Source organism: Anoplolepis gracilipes, chromosome 6 (genome assembly GCF_047496725.1).
Source record: "Anoplolepis gracilipes chromosome 6, ASM4749672v1, whole genome shotgun sequence".
In the NCBI taxonomy this organism is placed as follows: domain Eukaryota; kingdom Metazoa; phylum Arthropoda; class Insecta; order Hymenoptera; family Formicidae; genus Anoplolepis; species Anoplolepis gracilipes.
Genome location: NC_132975.1, coordinates 4,577,829 through 4,583,617, shown reverse-complemented (window position 1 = coordinate 4,583,617; position 5,789 = coordinate 4,577,829). Strand labels below are relative to the sequence as shown.

Here is a 5,789-nt window from a genome sequence, read left to right as displayed (position 1 = left end):
CTTTTAACTTTAATTTTTAACTTTTTAACTTAACTTTTAACTAAGTTAGTTTTTGTTTTTAACTTTAAATGTTAACTTATTTAATTTATTGCCAATTAACTTTCAATTTAACTTAGTTAAAAAAAAAAAATTAACTTCGCCAACCCTGACTATAGTAATACCACAGTATATACAGTAGCGCAACTCCCTGTCGGCACCTTTGATGTCAGTGTTGGCCAAAACGGAGTGCGCATGCGCGAAATAAGGGAGTTGATCGTAACGCCATCTAAACTTCTCTCTCGCTTACTCTCTCATTTTTCATCTCTTTCTCTCATTGATACAGACATATGGGTTCGAAGAGACGCTGTTAGTGCTAATAGCGTCGATAGAATGACGTTGTTAGAACTCAAAATAATATATTTTAAAGATATATAGAGACAAATTGTTAATAACATATTAAAAAAGCAAAAAAAAATATAAAAATTAAAAAATACAAAAGATAATTGTAATATATGTAAAAATAGAACAAAAGATAATTATAATATATAATATAAAATAATAGGAACAAGAAAGAGAAAATTATAAATTATTTTTAAAATATTAAATGTAATGTTAAATGTATGTATATATATTAAATATAATGTTAAAATTATAATTAATCATAATTGTTAGAAAAATCACAATTATATATATATATATTAAATTTATTTATTATATTAATTTTATTAATATACAATTGTATACAATATTGCAATATACACAGATAAGTATATTACATATTATTCTGTTGAAGATAAAGACTTACTTTAAAATTGTAATACTTCTAAAATAAAATAACATTTATTAATATCATATTATATATAATTTGATATAAATGAATGCAGAGATTTATCTAATATAAGAATTAATATAAGAATTTAAATGATAATATTAGTAGCACTATTAAATAATAGTAAATTAAATCTAATTACATCTAATTATATCTAATTATATTTATAATAATTTGCAAGTAAACTTACATTTATTATAAATTATGTATATTAGTAAATATTCTCTTCTTTCCTCTCAACTCCTTTACTTATTTGTATCTCAGCTACTCGATCCACCTCAGTACAAACAAGAAAAAGTAAGAGAATAGAAAAGAATTTTTAAAATTACAATAAATTATAATAAAGATACATAATAGAATAATATTACTTTTTCATAATATATAATTATTTAATTTTTAAAATTTTTAATTAATAAATTTTGGTTGCTTACTTTAATGCTGCTTTGCTATTCAAGATCACGATGGACATGTGAATCTAAATTAAAAAAAAAATAAAATAAATAAGAGTAAATATAACATATAATAATATAAATAATTCTATACACACAACATTCACATGCATAAATATATATACATGCACATTATATATATATATATATAATAGTAACAATATGAAACACACAGTATAAAACACACATAATAAATTCTCTTAATAAATAAATACATATTTTTCTATAAATATCCAAATAAATAAGACATAAGAAAGAAATTTAAAAATGTTATAAATCCATCGCCATAAAAGAACGCAAAATATAATATTAAAACAAAATATAATATTAGAAAACAAACAAGAACAAAACATGCAATAAAAAAAGTTACAAAGAAAATCACACTCAATAGAACACATTAGTACATTTCAATTAATCACATAAGATAAATCACACACAGTTGTAAAACGCACAGATTGTATTATTAGTAAAACATGCATAAATAAATTATTAAATGTTTATAAAAATAAGACTGTATTGAAAGCATAATATCACAAAAACTTCATAAATGTAAAATATTTAAAAGTTTCCTATTTTTTCTTGAAATTCCTTTACACGTTTTATTGTGTTGTGATAACGTGTAATAAAAACGCATGCGTAGAAATAGTTTTATGAGAAAAATTGTAGGAAAATTTGGGCACGGTGATTCAAAAGTTATATTTTGTGCAAGTTTAAGTAAATAAGCACCAATACCTTTCTGGAAACAATTACTTTCAAAATTTTTCACAAATATTTCTTCTAATTGATGAATATAAAAACAAAAATTATTACTAGGTATGTTGAGATTACCAAAAAGATTTGTTTCATTTTCGTAGGCTCGAAAAGAATAATATAAAGTGGAATTATCTAAAACAGCCTTATTTTCGTTTACATATTGTATACATACATCGCACGAATGTATTTGTGTACATTTTTTAATTAAATAGCCGCATACATATTTAAATGCATTTTCTTCTGGCAGATCCATCGAACGATAATCATGTATGGGAATATCTAAAATAATTTTATGCGTCGATGATGGAACAAATTCCGATACAGATTCTACATTTTTATATGATGCTTTGAATATATTAAGCATTTCATCTTTATCTTCTGCACAATTTTGTGAATCTGAATGTTTAAAATATCTTAAACTAAAAAGTTTTTTAAAAGCACGTGAAAATTGTATTGGTGTTGGATTCAAAGAATTGCCACCTTGTTGTCGAACAGAGCCAAAGAAATTTTCAACGCAATCTTGATTTAGTCGACGCGTTTGAAGATAAGGAAAATTATAATTTTTTAATATTTCCCAAAGTTCTATTACACTTTTAATTGTGATCTGCCAGCATTCAAAGCATTTAACTTTTACAACAGAACCGTCTTCTTTCATAACTTTTATAGATTTTAATAAATGTAACATATTTTCTAAAAATTCTAATTGTTTTTTGGTTGCCGTGAAAACTTTTGCATATTCTTTAGGCGTAACTATAAATGAGGAATTTAAAATATCAAAATTATCGATTAAATCTATAGTGCCAATAGCTTCACTTGCAAGAAAACCGGAAGACATTTGTGTGCACATACCCGCAGCAACACGATTACTAAATATTTGGACAGCATTCTTAACTTTCATTCTCATAAAATTATTCGGCTGAATATGACAATTGGATAATTTAGGAGCAGTTTTTATCCATTGTTCGCTGTCTTTTTTATAAAACTCTACAATATGTGCCCATGAAGCTATTTTATTATTAAATTGAAAATTATGTTGTAATAAATTATTTCGTGTTGCTTTAATTAAATGTGGAGTATCAAACATATAAACTATCTTATCTTGCTCAACTAAAAATGTAGAATTTTGTGTAGAAATACCTAACTCGCGAGATAGCACCATGAAATTAGACCTCATATCTGTTATCAATGCATGCACTCTAGCAATTTTTTAACTTAATTATAATATTAAAAATTAAATTTTTCAAAATTTTATTATTACATGCAGTTTCAATAAAGCAATAGCAAACGGGGATTTTCCAGTTACCTGCAATGCTACGCGCCATTATAACTAAAGCACTTTTTACAGGAACAAATGATTTATTAATACCCGTATTTCCAAAACCTATTATTTCATCCGATGATACATTATAAAATAAATTAGCTTTTAAACTCATTTCGTCTGCACACAAAATACAATGGCGTTCTATTAATGACATTGAAGCGAATTTAATTTTATAGTGAGAGCATCAAAAATTTTATCATTAATACCGGGCACAATATTCCACGTACTTGTAAATAATTGCAACGAACGTACGGAAGGCAAAGCAAATTATTCTTTTAATTGTCTATAATTTCGTGGACTTGAAAAATATAAAGTTAGTGCAAATTTTTTAAATTCGAGATCATATCTTGTACCTCGTTTGCTTTTGATTTGTTGATCAATTTGCGCAGATAATAATTTAGCAAAATTTGTAGGTAATAATTTACTGCCTAACTTCCGTAAAGTGTCATGTTCGTTCTCTTCTTTCTTTGTATCTCTTATATGTTTTTTCTTTTTCTCCATTCGAAGTTTTCTTACTGTTTCTCGTAGCGTTTTGTTTTGCGTCTTTAATTTCATAATCTTCATGCGCAATTTTCTTTTTCGAGGACTTTCTACTTGGTTAGATGTTAATGTACTGGATGTGCTTCTATAATATTCCCAAATATATTAGAAATTAAGAACAATAAAAAATAGAAAAAATCAACTAATAATAATAAATAATAATTATAGTTATATATGTAATTATTAATTGATTTTTGATATATAATTAAATAAATAAATTAATTAATTAATAAATAAAAAAATACATACATATATATATATATATATATATATACATATATAATTAAAGATAACAGTAAAATATCTAAAGATAGCAAATGCATGAAATGGTTGTATATTTATTATATAGTGTATATTTATTTTCAAAGAAATTTTAATTACATGTAATTTAAAAAATTATGAATAATAATTATTACATTACAAAATAAATAATTATTACATTTATATAATTTCCTAATTAATAATAAAAAATTGTAAATTTACATTAAAAAAATATATAACTTCTTATTATTAAATTGGAAATTACATAATTGTGATAATTATTTATTTCATTTATAGCTTTTTAATTAAAACTTCTTTAAAATAAATATATAACTATTTTATGCTTTTGCCATTTGCATGTATTTTATTGTTATCTTTAATTATATATATATATATATATATATATATATATATATATATATATATATATTTTGTTTGTATTTATATTGTATTCTATAATAAAACCTTATTTTACAATTAATTTCTTACAAATAAGTGTATAATAAATATATACAGATATATACAGATGCATCTGTACATATATTTATCTATAAAAAATATATTGTTAAATAACGTCTAAATTGTTAAAATAAGCATATAAAAAATAAGCATATAATATATAAAAAATCTTATATAAATATATATAAAACTTACTTATTTCTTTTTTCTTCTTGAACGTTTGCCTCAATTACTTGTTTATTAATTGTCTCCTCTTTTTCTTTTTCATTTTTTTCGTTCTCTTTCTTTCCATTTTCCTCATTATTTTCATTTTTCTCGTAATTTTCTTGATTTTCTTCTCTTTGTTTTGATCTTTATTGGTCAAAGGATCATTATTTATTATATTTAATTCAGCTGCTGCGTTGCTGCAAAATATATAATTATATCTTTTACATATAAAATATTATATTTTTGACACAAAATTCTGTTGTGCGTTGAAAATAAAAAAAGATAGTTTCAAGTATTTATACAGAGTATAATCTAATTTTTTAAAGTTAAAACTTATTTTTTGTTAAGCCATGAAAATTTGGTAGGTATTGCATCTGGATGAAGACGAGCTCGGATTTTATTGATTTTATACTACTTTTCTTCAAAATGTAAGTGGTACAAAACACAATTTAGGTTAGCATAATGTGAACCTTTTGGTTCCAGATCCAACCTTTTGCATGCTCTCACCCATTGCAACCGTCTGTATATATTATATTTTTATTAATACAAAAAGATAAAATGCATATATTATAATTAAAAATGTTAAAGACAATAATTAAAGTGATAAATCATACCTGTCATGCTCCTTTGGAAATTTAAAAAAATGTCTTCTTTCCAAATTTTCTTCATTGCATCCTCTTGCTGCACAATATTTTTTTGCTTTCTCATCCATTTTGGTCTTTTATTTTCTAATATTTTGTATCCTTGATACCTTTGAAGCTTGTAATGTTGCTACTGAAACAAAGCTAAGATCAAAGTGCTTTCCTTTCAAGAGAATTGAAGATCTGTATAATATTATTATACAGATCAACTATCCTCCCTCAAGATATGCTTCTTCGACCTTTCCAAAACACCTTCATTTTCACAATTAAGCCACTATTTCACTTGTCACTCGCTTATAATCGCTTTTTTATAACAGTGATACTGCACGATTGTACAATAATAAACGACA

General features: G+C 23.8%; 1 long non-coding RNA gene across 2 annotated transcripts; it reads right to left on the bottom strand.

Moving 5' to 3' along the window:
• Window positions 1–1,892: 1,892 nt before the first annotated feature.
• LOC140666747 (uncharacterized) lies at window positions 1,893–5,789 on the bottom strand. 2 transcript variants are annotated; one of them, XR_012046833.1, is made up of 4 exons: window positions 5,413–5,789; window positions 5,269–5,318; window positions 4,787–4,995; window positions 1,893–3,956 (listed from the first exon to the last, which is right to left on the bottom strand). It is a non-coding gene; the product is annotated as an uncharacterized lncRNA (long non-coding RNA). The 2 variants fall into 2 exon arrangements; XR_012046834.1 differs by lacking the exon at window positions 5,269–5,318.